The sequence below is a fragment of the Rhinatrema bivittatum genome, chromosome 4 (assembly GCF_901001135.1).
Source record: "Rhinatrema bivittatum chromosome 4, aRhiBiv1.1, whole genome shotgun sequence".
Lineage (NCBI taxonomy): Eukaryota > Metazoa > Chordata > Amphibia > Gymnophiona > Rhinatrematidae > Rhinatrema > Rhinatrema bivittatum.
In genome coordinates, this window is record NC_042618.1 from 54,078,356 (window position 1) to 54,093,465 (window position 15,110).

Here is a 15,110-nt window from a genome sequence, read left to right on the forward strand (position 1 = left end):
TGGTCTTGTCCTGAGGAAGGAAAAATTCCCTGCCTCTGGGAAAGAGTAGGATGAGGAAAAGCTCTTTCATTCCATCTCACACCCAGTGGATGAACAGGGTGACTGTTCTACTGATTATTTTTGGTGAAGATTTTTCCTTTTCTTTCAGGAGGATGTTTGCAGCCGCTCTTCCTGCTCAAGATTGATGAAAGGAGAAAAGGTTTGGGTTTTTTTTTAACCTCTGCTGTCCAGGTGACCCCCCCCCCCCCCCCCCCCCTACTGGAGTCTCTGTTCTGGGAGAAGAGAGAAGATTTGGAACTTTGAAGATTCTGAAGTACCTCTGGACTTTAGGTATTGTTCTTAGAAAGGATTCCACTGGAGGAGAGGAGAGCTTACCTTGGACCCCCGAGGCAGCAGGACTTTCTATTTCATTCAGCTGATTTCCTTCTCTGCCTTAATCGGCAGCTTATTTCCTGAACACTGCTTGGGAGGGGTAGGCAGGAGCCTGCCCCGATGGCTTTGAGGAAGCCTATCAGCATCACCTACGTCATTAGGAGGGGCCGGAAGGGAGTATAAACGGCTCTCCTACGGCAAGTTTACTCTGAGGAGAGGAGAGCTTACCTTGGACCCTCGAGGCAGCAGGACTTTCTATTTCATTCGGCTGATTTCCTTCTCTGCCTTAATCGGCAGCTTATTTCCTGAACACTGCTCGGGAGGGGTAGGCAGGAGCCTACCCCTCCCGAGCAGTGTTCAGGAAATAAGGGGTGCCTGGCTTTGGCTGGATTCGCCTGGGAGCCTTTGGAATATTTGAAAAAGCGCCGATTCCATCAGGAAGTGAACTGGGTATCCTAATAATTCCTACTAAGTAAGGTAGGCTGAGACTACTTATATTATTTCTCTTCTACTCCTCCACTAGAGAAGTATATTTGACTCATTTGTAAGGTCACCTCTGCCTCTCCAGTTCATAGCTCTCTATTTCCTTGAATTTATTGAAATAAAGATGCCTCATACTAAGAGAAAGGCCAAGGTCAGGCCTCTCTCTAGTACTCCAACTATGGAGCTAGGACAAAGGACTGTTGCAGAGTGGTTGAATTCCCCCCAGATTACTCCTGTAGAGGGGGCCGCTATAGGGACAGATTTAGAGCAAAATCTTTCCCTATTGGCCGAGGATATCTCGTTGAGTCCAGGAGCGCCAGACATACCAACACCACCTGGTAAAGAAGGGATGATATCCCATAGCTTACCAGTCACCCCCCAGGGAGACTCAGAGTGTGTGGAAGGAAGCAGTAGAGATATTGAAGGAGTGGAAGTATCACCAAAGGACAAATTTCCTTTAGCTGGGACATCAAAACAAGTTCTTGAGCGAGAAGATATTTCTTCCTCTGTTCAGAAAAATTATCAAGCAATTGAAAAGATTACTCAGGAAGTAATTGTGAGACCAGTAACCATTACATTGGAAACTTTATGGAACTTTTTGACAAAATTGGACTCCTCTATTAAGAAATTAACTGAGGCAGTAAAAGAAACTAATATAGTAGTTAAAGGTAATTCAGATCTATTGATAGCTCAGCAAAAGCAAATTAAGGAAGTGGAACATCGTTTATTAAAGGTAGAAAAAATTCAAGTACAACAGATAAAAAGTGAGATTGAGATACAGAGGAAAATTGAGAATATTGAGAACTATTCTCGTATATTAAATCTTCCGATTATTAATTTCCCTATTATAGGGAAAATGAATTCATTAGAACTATTTAGATCTTATATCACTCAAATATTAAAAATGCTGGATCAACTGATGCCGACTATAGTAAAAGCTTTTTATATTAATACCTTTACAAAACTGAAAGAACAAACTAAGGGGTGGATTTATCAAAATGCGGTAACGCATGCGATAGCAAAAGGGGTGTGTTTTATGCCAATATAGCATTTATCGCTAATTACCTGTGCGAAGAGCTAAGTTAGCGCAAATTGCGATACCCTTTTCAGATTCTGCGATAAGTGCTGACCTGTTGTATTTCCTGCATTCAACCACTGGGGAACCATGAGAGAGAGAGAGAGAGATGTTACCCAGGTAGAGAGTCCATCAAGCTAGGTTGAGAGAACCTTGCCCCAATCTCTTCTTGGAGTGAGTTTCCTCACTCCAAAGGGCATCAAATCTTCATGAGGCCCCCTAAGAGCCTTTATGTCATCTTTTCTGTCCAGATCTGCAGCAATCCAGCATCAGCTTTCAGCACACACAACACTGAGACCCTCACTTCCTTTTGCAGCTTGTCTTAAACTGTCTGCTTATCTTCAGCTGCTCATCCAAGAAGGATACTCACAGGAAAACACATCCCTGCAGGGAGCCCTGAGCTAGAGTCTGTTCTTTTTTCAGTCTGTCTCTCCCTCTAACTGACTTCATCCCCAAAAAGCCCAGGCTCAATTGAACAATCCTGCTACTTCCCCATTGGCCCTTAGAATCATGTGTTCTGAAGCATAATGCAGTCCATAGTGCAGTATTATAAAAAGATCCACATATGGATGATAAACCAAAAACACATGTCAAATTAAACAATCATCTGATGTATAAACCAAGCAAAAGAAGACAATAAATTAATTAATCAATAGTATGTGAGGAATAATGCTCAACATTTTAAGCTATCAGTGATATTTTTACTAATTAGCCAATAATATCATCATTGTCCCCTCCATCCATTAGAGATTTTTTTAAATCTTTTTAAATGCATTATCGTGCAAATTAAAAATACAGCCTATTGAATATAATGAATATTATAATCTTTAAGAGGTTCTAAAAGAACTTATCTGAAGTCATGCGGTGTTTGCTAGTTCCTCAAAGCACCGAACACAGGCCGTGTTTCGAAAGTAGTGATTTCTTCTTCAGGGGAAAAATCTATGTTATTCCTGTATCACGGCAGCTGGGCATCCATGCTGTGTTTGCTTCTGCTTGAATAGAGGCAATACTTCTCAACCGGAAGCGGAACGTTTTATCTGCTGGCATGGAAAAGACGCCTATCCACAGGTGGAAGAGATCACCATAATGACTGCTATTCGCTTTCTTCATTGAGACTGAATGGAGCAACAGACCTTAACCCCTTGCTTTAAATGTCTCTGTTAGTAACTACACTTGAGCTTTGTGTTCTTCTTTAGAAGTGCATTTGCAATGTAATCGAAAATACTGGCTCACTGGTAGCCCCGCTCTAGGATGATGACTGTCTAATCTCAGAAAGGTGTTGTAGTGGCACAGCTGAAGCATCCATGTTGCGGTTGTCACCAAAAGTCTCAGCATCATTACTCATTGGCAGCCATGTTATGGTTGGTGTCTCAGCATTACTAATCTTTAGTGTCCTGGCTGATCCTCTGTGGCAAGCATTTAAAGCAAGGAAGGAGAGTACTGCATTTGTAAAGCAAGTACCCAGAAATACAAATCTGCAACTAAACAGGCTAGAAAAGACTATTTTTTAAAAACACTGCAACAGGCCAAGAACCACCCGTGTCAGCTTTATAAACTTGTATCAGATCTTGCTGAGAAGAAAAATAATAAAAATTCTCCAAAGACTGGTGACTTGAGTGCCAAGAAATTCTCACCTATCTCAACTGATTTGGAAAGTTTCATGTATAGTTTGGCTGAGAATAGGATTTCCCAGTCTGAAAGACCTCTAATGATAATAGTGTAACTTCTTTAGCTAGTATTTTCTCTAAATTTAACAAAACATCTGAGTTTGGCATTCAAAAAACTCTGGCAACCATGAGCTCCTCTGTCAGTTTTATATTCTAATCTTCCAAAATTACTTAAATGACCTTGGAATTCTATCATTCCTTCTACCATAGTTAACTCCAGTTTGGAATAAAAGTTAGTACCTGGCAACTTAAGTAATAATTCATACTGTTTAAAAAAATAATTCTGACTTGCTTAACCCTTGTAACTATAGACAAATTTCTAATTTATCATCTTTTCAAAAGTCTTGGAAAATGTGGTATGTATACAATGACTGATTTCTTTTTAAACCAAACCATTGTTTTACAATCCAGTTTTAGAGCAAGTTTTGATATTCAATCCTCTTTGGATGCTCTATCTAAAGAAGTCAGAAATAAAACAGATGCAGGGCAGAATTCATTGCTTATCTCATCAATTAATCAAATTTTATTGCTGAAATGTTTGCAGGATTTAGGATTTAATAGAACAGTGCTAAAATGCTTTCACTCATACTTGTCATGCCAGGCTTTCAAGGATTTTTTGGAACCAACCCGAATTCACTTTTATGCCATTGTTTTTCGGTTCTATTTTAACTCTGTGTTTATTTTGCTCCTCTGGCCACCCGTGACTCAGACTTTTAGTTTTAGCTGCTACTTTTGTAGAGACCTCAGGGTCCCCACTAGATGGCCTTAGCTCCCAGCCCTTGTTTTAGTCAGTTGTGGAGTGGAAAGGTTTATTCCTCTTCCCTAGGAACTGACCAAAGCCAGGTGAAGTGGCAGCTGTTCTCTCCCTTAAAAAACAAGGGTAGGAAAGAAGGAAGCTGAGGGAAGTCTGAAATGAGGAGTGTCTCAAATGGTTCATGGCATGGGGATACCAGGGAAAGCCCACCTGTTATGGGACTGGAAATGTATGGAAGTCGAGTGGGAGCTCATAGACCAAGGAGTTGCATAGGAGAAAAGCCAGTGACCCAAAACAAACTTGAGGCCTACTGCTATGCACATAGACTGAACCAAAAGTACAGGCCTAAAGCAACACAAAGATGAAGTCGTTAGCCATGTGATGATTTTGGCAACTTCATATGAGACTACTATTCACATAGAAGAGAAAAGACAGTGATTGTTCTTCATATCAGACGTTTGTTAGTACCTTTTACTGTGAGAAGAACCTTTGAAAAAGAACTGTGAAACATATCCTTGGTTAAAACTTTGTGTCCAGCCATTAGACCAGCTAAGACATGGGGATTGTTCCAGCAATTTGCTGAAGGACTCTACGAACTTCATGAACCCACAAGGGAATATTCATATGCAACTGGACTCAGACGATACCATTTGCATTCCAGCAATCACGTGTCTATAGGAGGTGGTAACATCCAATCAAGATCAACTTTGGACTCTATGAAACTAAATATGCAATGGGTTTGATCAGAGAAAAGAACTCTGAATTATCCAGACTGCGGGATATTATCCTAAGGCTTTTTCCTCTTGGATTACCCAAAAGTTAATCTTGCGAGTTTTCCTTACAGAACTTTAACTACTGCAGTCCATCAAGTCCAGCATCCTGTTTCCAACAGTGGCCAGTCCAGGCTACAAGTACCTGGCAAGTAACCAAACACTAAGTAGATCCCATGCTACTGATGCCAGGAATAAGCAGGGGCTATTCTCTAAAGCCCGGCATGCGCAAAAACTGGGGGATATGTGCGGAAGTGCCGGGCTCCTTGAAAAAGGCGAGCTGGGGGCAGGGTCTGGGTGGGGCGGGGCCAACCGGGACAGCGGCCATTAGGCCTGTCCCGGGGAAGCATGCGCCAGCAGCCAGCTGGTGAGCGGAACTTACTTCATCTGTTCAGATGAAGTAAGTTCCAAAATTAAAAAAAAAAAGGTAGGAAAAAGGGTTTTAGGGGTCGGGAGGAGAGGGGAAAAGGAAGGCAGAGTAGGAAGGGGGATAGGAAAGGTTTTTCCCAGTCCGCTCCTTAATTGGAGCGGACTGGGGGAGACTGGTGTAGGCCCGATCGCATCGCCGCGTGTATTTTTTTTTTTTTAAGTCCCCCCTTATGTGCATGCCAATATAAAAAATTGGATGCACAAATCGCAGGAATTGTATTTTATAACATGAGCTTGCATATACTGCAAAGCTATCTCATTCATATTCATTATAGATAGCCTGAAAACCGCCTGGCTGTGGGGTCCCAGGACAGGTTTGGGAAGCCCTGCCTTAGAATACACCTGACAATGGATTCCTAAATAGTCTGCAACAGCTTTCATGCATCATGCGTGATGCTTTTAAATATTTTAATTCAATTATTTCAACTACTTACCAACATTAAAAATTACTTATTAATCTGTATTATTTTGTATTTATTGTAGTTTGTATACTTTTACATGATATTGTGTATTTATAAAGAACACTTAACAGAAACATCAGATCCAATCAAGTAATAAAACAAATATTGATGAATCCTTTTTCCAAAAAACACAGATGATATCATAACTACAATAAAACAACAATAATTATAATAATTATTAGAACTTAAGATATGCAATGGTTGTAGAACAGAACTAGGACATTTCACATGACAGCCCAATATGTAAAAAAATATATTCAAATTCTGGTGTCACCTCAGTAACAGCAAAACAAACTCCCTCTACTGCCAAGCACTTTTTTACATAACACAAACTCCTGCAGAAACCTCCCCACCTAGAACATTGCCATACCATACCAGCTCTGAATCTCAGGACTCATATAGCAGCAACCTTATCTATGAAAATACAGCAATGCAAATAATATTACACCAGGCCCTAGAACACTAATACACCATCTACTGAGCAAAAACAGAGCAAGTCAGACTACTACAAATCCTTACAGAGAAACTATATACTAGCAGAAATCTGCACCTCTGCCACACATGAGGAACACAGACCTTACCTAATACACAATAAAATACAAATTAGAAACATGCAGACATAACTAAAATGGAAAACCTAAGAAACCAGACTCCATGAACAGTGGAATACTGAAGAAAAAGCAAAATAAAAATATACACTTTCCCACCAACCCTTTTTATCTAGCTCTGTTTCTACGTTAAATGTCTACCTTTGTACTACTACCGTTTCTAAGAATGTCTATCTACCCTGTAACACTCATTTTATTTATGAATATTTGACATATAAACTGTTGCGAACTAGCGATTTTCATATGGAACAATGGTGTATAAGACAAATAAATAAACAAATAAATAAACAAAGATGGCATATTCTAATAGCTGAAAAGTCAAAATATGTTTTTTTCTTTATGGTCTGATCTTATTTTTTTAAACAGTATGCTCCAGTCTCTCTCTTCCCACTTTCTCCTTGTCTGCTTTTTCCTATTTCCTTTTTCAGGGTCCCTTTTTCTTTCTGTTTCTTCCCTCTCCCCGTCTTCTTTCCTTCCTCCCTCAAACACACACACAGGCTCCCTCTCACATGCTCTCTTGTTCACATGCAGGCTCTTGCTCTCATATACAGGCTCCTACTCCCACTCCCACTCCCACTCCCACCCACACAAACACACAGACTCTCCACTCCCACAAATGATCTCTTTCTCTCTTACACATACACACAGGCTCTCCACTCCCACATGCTTTCTCTCTCACACATACACAAACACACACACACACACACACACACACACACACACACACACTGTCCACTCCCACATGCTCTGTTTCTCTCTCTCTCTCACACACACACACACACACACACAAATTTCTCAATCTCATGTTCTCAATCACTTAGTTTAATGGGACAAAGCCAATATGGATTTAGCCAAGGGAAGTCTTGCCTCACAAATTTGCTACATTTTTTTGAGGGCGTTAATAAGCATGTGGATAAAGGTGAGCCAGTTGATATAGTATATCTGAAGTTCCAGAAAGCATTTGACAATGTCCTTCATGAGAGAATTCTTAGGAAATTAAAAAGTTGTGGGATGGGGGCAGTATCCTATTGTGGATTGCCAACTGGTTAAGAGATAGAAAACCGGGATTAGGGATAAATGGTAAATTTTCCCAGTGGAAAAAGGTAAATAGTAGCGTGCACTAGGGATTTGTTCTGAAACCACAGCTTTTAATGCATTTATAAAAGACCTAGAAATGGAAACAATAAGTGAAGTGATCAAATTTGCAGATGACATGAAATTATTCAAAGTTATTAAATCACAAGGGGATTGTGAGAAATTGCAAGAGGACATTGCAAAACTGGAAGACTGGGCATGCAAATGGAAAATTAAATTTTATGTGGACAAGTGCAAAGTGATACACTTAGGGACGAATAACCCAAATTATAGCTACATAATGCAAGGTTCCACATTAGGAGTCACCACTCAGGAAAAGGATCTAGATGTCATCGTTGAATATACGTTGAAATCTTCTGCTCAGTGTTCAGCAGCAGCCAAGAAAGCAAATGAAAGCTAGGGATTATTAGGAAAGGAATGGAGAATAAAACAGAGAATATCATAATGCCTCTGTATCGCTCTATGGTGTGACCTCATCTTGAGTATTGTGTGCAGTTCTGGTCACCACATCTCAAGAAAGAAATAGCAAAATTAGAAAAGGCACAGAGAAGGGTGACCAATACGATAAAGAGATGGAACAATTCCCCTATGAAGAAAGCCTAAAGGGTTTAGGACTCTTCAGTTTGGAGAAGAGATGGCTGAGGGGAGATATGATAGAAGTCTATAAAATAATGAGTGGAATGGAAAGAACAAACATTAATCAATTGTTTACTCTTTCAAAAAGTACAAAGATCAGGGGACACACAATGAAGTTACTAAGTAATACAACTAAAGGTAATAAGAGAAAATATTTATTTACTCAATGTATAATTAATTAAGCTCTGGAATTCATTGCCAGAAGATGTAGTGAAAGCTATTGGTGAAGCTGCATTTTAAAAAGTTGTGGACAAGTTCATGGAGGAAAAGTCCATTAACAATTATTAAGGTAGAGTTGCAGAAATCCACTTCTTATTCTTGGGATAAGCAGCTTGGAACCTGTCTACCCCTTGGGATCCTGCCATGTACTTGTGATCTGGCTTGGCCACTGTTGGAAACTGGATGCTGGGCTTAATGGACCCTTGGTCTGACCCAGTATGGCAAGTCTTATCTTATGTTCACAGACATCACACATTCTATATCAGAGCTTCCTCCTCTCCTCCAGGCCTCCTTTCTGCAAGGCCTTCTCTTCTCAGGTATCTACGTGATGAGCTTTGCATCAGCCCTGTAGCAGAGCTTCCTCTTCTCATGGCGCTGCAGCAGCCCTGTGGCAGAGTCTCCTTGGGCTGTGCAGGATAGGCTCTGTGAAGGCCCTGCATCAAGGCCTCCTCTTCTCGAGCAACTGTGGGAAAGGCTCCATGGTGGCCCTGTGGCAGGGCCTCCTCTTCTTGAGCAATTGTGGGATAGGCTCCATAGCAGCAGGGTGTCCTCTTCTCAGGCCACCAGGCAGCGCTAATTGATTGGACATGAGCCCAAACTGGATGGGCCATAGCCTACCATTATCTATGCCATGGATGTGCGCATTGCAGGTCTGAGTCCTGAGGCATTTTGGACCCATCGTGGCTCAATCTTCTACTGAGTAAAGTAGAGAAACAATGATGTTTTTGAGTAAAATTTCAACAAAATTGCCTAATTAGTCGGGATTCGGGAGACCCGAATCCCAAAATGGATTTTTGCCGAAATTCGGGAAAAATTTGTTTTTGGGTTAGTGTGGGGGGGAGGGGCACATGTATTAAAAAAAAACCCAAACCCAACCCTTCAAATTTACTTAATTACACCCCCCCCCCCCCACCATCCCAATCCCCCCCAAGATTTACTGAAAGTCCTGGTAGTCCAGCGGGGGTCCCAGGTGCGATCTTCCGCTCTCGGGCCGTCGGGCCTGCCAGGAATCAAAATGCCACCGGTGGCCCTTTGCCCTTACCATGTGACAAGGCTCCCAGTGCCATTGGTTGGCCCCGTCACATGGTAGGAGCGATGGATGGCCGGCACCATCTTAGAAAATGGTGCGGGCCATCCATTGCTCCTTCCATGTAACAGGGGCTGATCAATAGCACCAGTAGCCCCTGTCACATGGTAAGGGTAAAGCGCCACCGGCACCATTTTGATTAGTGGCAGCCGATGGCCCGAGAGGGAGAGATTGCTCCCGGAACCCTGCTGGACCACCAGGGCTTTTAGCAAGTCTTGGGGGGGATTGGGATGGTAGCTGGGGGGGGGGGGGGGTTATAATTAAGTACATTTGAAGAGTTGGGGCAGGTTTTTGTTTTTTTTAGGTCCGTTTCCGAAAACGAAACAAAAAAAGTTTCCGGGTTCAGGGAGTGGACCGAAATGGTCCACCTTGAACCCGAAAACGAAAACGAACCGAAAAAAAAAAATTGTGCACATCCCTAGCATCCTGCATCACTGCCCACATAAAACAGAAGAAACTGCAGCAAGGGATGCAATGCCTTTTATGGGGCCTGCTCATCCAAGCCCAGCTCTCACCCTACCCATAATCTTCCCCAATCCTTGAGCAGGGCTGGACAAAGAGGGTCTGGAGAAAGTTACTGGGGCATGGCTATTAAGTGACATCAATCATCAGGGGCATGGCCCTGCAATTATTACTTTTCAAAACGTCTGCAAATAATTAACCATATTGCAAATCCTCTAAAAAAAAAAACAGCCTGCAATCCCATGGCTTCATAAAGTTTATTTCTCTTTGGGTGATTCAACCTATTTTTCTTTACTATTTGAACATGGTGTAAAGACAGGAAAAAGTATAATATATGTGTGTATGTGTGCAATCCTAATTCATCATTTCAGTATTAGTACGGTGAGTAGCTGTCATTCCACTGGACAATATCTCAAAGTAAGATGGTTTTAGAATGGCTATTTAATATCTTACTGTTTGGTTTCATACAGGAATGGAGGGCTGTGATAGGCTTCTCGCACTGGGCTCTACAATAAAACATTTTTGCTTAACTGTGATGTATGTAGCGCTAAAAGAGTTTTGACATTTATATTGCAGTATCTTGTGACTGCCTTCTAGCCCTTTGTCATAGGAAGCTAATAAATGCATTTACCTTTTAGATCTGACTGATGATTGTTTTAACTTTAAAATCTCCCATCATTCTTTAACAAGTTCTACCACTGCATGTGGACATGCTTCATAATACAGGAATATGGCACAGGCACACTGTAGTCATAACACAGAATACAGGACAGGATCAGTTCACAGATCTGGAGTTATCAACATCTTCTGTTCCTTTTTATTAGGTTTTTTATTAGGGTCCAGATTCACCCGACAGGGTTCAACCAGTCAAAGGTTCACCCCATAGTATGCAAGAACTTGTAGTCTTACTTTCCTCAGTAAGCAAAATTTCCTGTTTCATTCTTTTTAAATGAAACTGAAAAAATTTAACAATTTTATTTGCTTTTTTGATTCATTTTAAAAAGGCCAACTCTGACTCTGCTGCAAAAGAAAGTCAGTCAGAATCTCCCACTCCTCCCTCTTCTTCTCCTCTTTTCAACCCCATCTGCGGTTGAAAAGAGGGCAGGAACAATCCCTAATTACTCCTGATCTGCCGGTTCCTAAATCAAAATGGTGCTGGCTGACCACAGATGGGAAAAGACACTGGAGAGAGGCAGGGCCGGTGCTAGCTCTTTTGCTGCCCTGTGTGCACAATTAATATGCTGCCCCCCCATCCCCGACTCATTCAGTCTCTGACCCTGGCCTGTCAAAAAAAAAGCCCAGCTCCCTCCAGTAATCTATATTTTTAAAAACAGACACTTGCCCCCCCCAGAACCCATGGTCAAGTGAAGGGTGTTAGGTACCCTTGGCAAACCATACAGCCTTGCACACATGCCACCTCTTCCCCTGGCGCTCCACACTCCCACACCCTTTACAAACTCACACAAATTATGCATTTCTAACAGATTTTGCATGAAAAAGAACATTGAAAGTACAGTCTTCTGAAGCAAGAATATCACTTACAACATGCATTTTATATTTACATGCACTGCTATGGTGCCACCAGAAAACTCTGCAAAAAAAAAAGACACTTGGAGCTCCTATGGAATTAGATTTTTTGTAGTGCGTGATGGGTGTGGGCTTGGCTCTCAGAAAGCCATGAATAAATGGAATTACCATTACAATATAGTAAACCTCCCAAACCAAAACAACGCTAACTGCCAGCAATCAAATAGTAACAACTTTATCTATGAAAAGGCAACACTGCAATATCACACCAGTCCCTAGAACACCATCTCACCTCCTATTAGGAAACCAGAACAAGTCAGACTACTATAGATTCCTATACAGAAATTGCATGCCAGCAAAATACATCACCTTGGTCACATATGCAGAACACAGACAGACCCTCACCAAATACGGAATAAAAAGATCAGAAAGTATAAACAGAAATGTGCTGAGAAGAACTGAACTGGAACCCTCAAGCCAGCCTCTAATGCAGAGCAACAATAGAAAAAAAGAAAAATTAACATTCTTCATAAAACATTAAATAATAAAATCAAGAAATATAAAACATCAATCATAATAGTAAAATCATATTTATAAAAAGAATAAGTATTTCATCAGTTAATGAATAAAATACCCAAACTTTCCCAAACACCAATAACATATTTCAAACATCCAATAAAATATCTCAAAATATCCAATAACTAAAAAAAATGTTCAAATATTTTCTAAACAATAAAATATTTCAAATAGCAGAAACATCAAATTACACCTAATAATTAATAGTAATAAGGATTAAAAAATCTCCTGCTCTCCATACCTGGATCTTTTGATTTCTAGTCACCCTGATATTGTTGTAGATTGGGAGAGGTAAGGCAGCACAAACTTTATCTTCTATTTCTCTCTCTCTCTCACACACACAATAACACATTCATTCTCTCATGCACTCCTTCTCTCATATACATGCCTATGTTCTCATTCACACTCCCTGTCTCTCACACACACAAACTCTTTCTCCCTCACAGACACATTATGTATGTGTATGCATGCGGGCCTGAGAGCCTATATGTGATACCTAAGCTCTTATAGGCTCTCACACAGAGACACAAACACACACAAGCACACTGACTCTCACACAGACACATACACAGACTCTCACATAGAAATACACACACTCATATAAACAAGCTCTCACACAGATACACACATGCATACAGGCTCTCTCTCTCTCACACATACACACACATACACACACACACACACGACCTCCTTCTGACTTTGGACGATTGTGGGATGAGCACTGCCCTGCGGGCGTCCTCCTGACTTCAGACCATGGTGGGATGAGCTCTACCATGGCCCCGTGGACCTCCTCCTTCAGGCTGTGATGGGATGAGATCCATCGTGGCTTGCTGATTTTCCTGAGCTGGGAGTGGGGACACAGAAGCGGAAGCTGTACGCACCCACGCACAACTTTTCCCGTGGGTGTACACAACTTCTGCTTCCCCGCCCCTGCATATTAAAGGGAATATTGTGGTTTCTCCATATTTTTGGCCACCAGCGGCCTGTGGACTCTCTTCCTCTTCAGCTGCCAGCAGGTTGAGCTTCACCAGCAGCCCTGCAGCCTCTCCTGCTGCTGCCGTTGCCCCAGGTGTGTTGCCACGTGCAAATGCATGGTCTGCACACCCGGTCATGCCGAACCTAGAGAGATGGAAGGGTTTGACTAGTTTTTTTTTAATGGTTTTAGTGTGTACTATTGTTAAATAACGCATACTAAATAAATATACCCCCCACCACCTGATAAAAGTCTTCACAGCCCCGAGGAAGATTGTCCTATTGGGCATCCCTGGTGGACCAGTCTGTCAGAAAATGGTGGTCTGCGTGGCTGTAAACTGCCTGGGAGAAACAACAAGGGAGGGGCTGGATTATGCATCTGATTTTCTCTATCTCTCCACTCCATTTTCACCCCTCCCCTCCTGATTCCTGCAAGACAGGGGGCAGGATTAGGGAGCAGAGTGGCTCTTTTCTGCTCCAGCCTCTGCCTCCCCCCTCCCTTTGCTACAGGCTGCCTGGGAGGGGAAGGGCTGCAGCAAGAAGCAGAGGGCTGTTCTCTGCCGAGTGAGATTCATGCACACATCCCGAGTGCCTAGGGAGAGAGAGAATGCTGGGCTTAGTCCTATAACTGGCCAGGAGAGGGGGAGGAGTGCAAGAGTTATTCCTGGAAATGGAGCGGGGGAGGGGGGAAAAGAAAGAGAGAATATGTGAGAAAGTAGAGAACAGAAGGGGGGGGGGGAGAGAGAGAAGAGAGAAAAAAAAGTTGATGCGTGCATCCCCATCCCAGTCCATACCGCGCCTCAGAGTTTCAACAACTGAAGGGTTCTCATGTATGCGGCGCTTGCAGAGAGGCGGTTGGGTTAGAAGAGGGGTTACAGAGAGGGTTTGCTCTCTCAGACTACATACAAATACCATGCAGTGAATATAACCGGGCTTGGCAGGGTCCTCTGAAATGGGGTAAGTGCTTGCTAATACCATTCACAGAAAAGAAAAACAAGGAGAAACTGGGTTGAAAACATGTGAATGTTTCTGACCCCAGGCAGCTCTTTCTGTTTGTAAGCTGTAAGGTTGTCTCTAAGGGCCTGGCTTTGGTTGTATTCCAGAATTTACAGGGCTCTTCTCTACCTTGAGTCCTGCTAGAATTAATTAATAGCCTCTCTTCTTTTTTTTTTCTCACCAGTTTGGTGCCATTTCTTCAGACTGACGCTTGGTTCTTCTATTTATCCTGGACTTAATGGCAAAATGTACTAGAATGCCTTTAATTTCTTGAGTGATGTTTGCTTTTTTTCTTGTTCACATTCTTTTGTTTAGCGAAGTAAAAAATTGAAGATTATTATAAATAAAAAGATTTTAAAAGTATCTAAGCAGTGGTGAAGGAGAAGCCTACAGCTGACAAGGCATGTTGGACGTGGCAAAGAAAGAGACCTAATAAGAGACTAAGCAGTGAAATGTGTTTAGAAGATGGGCCAAGTGTGTGGGGAGAGGAGACTGTTGTGTGTAATTACTGTAGCTAACAGGAGCCACAGGCCCTGCAGAAAGGTGAGGGCGAGGGTGGGAGGGGGGCCAGAGATCCTCCTCTCCTTCATGTATCCTCTATGCTCCTCCCCTGCCAGCTGATCTTTTGTCACAATCTGCCCCTGCACATTCCTATTAATTACCCTCCTTTGCAAACCCATATTCAAGGTGAGTTACAATTCAGATACAGTAGGTAGATCTCAAATGTGAAAGGCCCTGGCCCGAATGGGAGTGCTCAACTTTTGGTTCAAATATTTATCATCTCTCCTCCAAGACCTCACAAACTGCAAAAATCAACTGATTAAACACCACAATAGTCAATAGCAAGAAGAACTACCAAGAAGGGCTACCAAAATGATAAGGGGAATGGAACAGCTCCTCTATGAGGAAAGACTAAAGAGG

At 42.1% G+C, this 15,110-nt stretch overlaps 1 protein-coding gene across 1 annotated transcript in view; it reads right to left on the reverse strand.

Annotated features, from left to right (window-relative positions):
* Positions 1 to 15,110, reverse strand: part of RHOJ (ras homolog family member J) — a 186,725-nt gene that overhangs the window by 80,091 nt on the left and 91,524 nt on the right. The window lies entirely within an intron of this gene.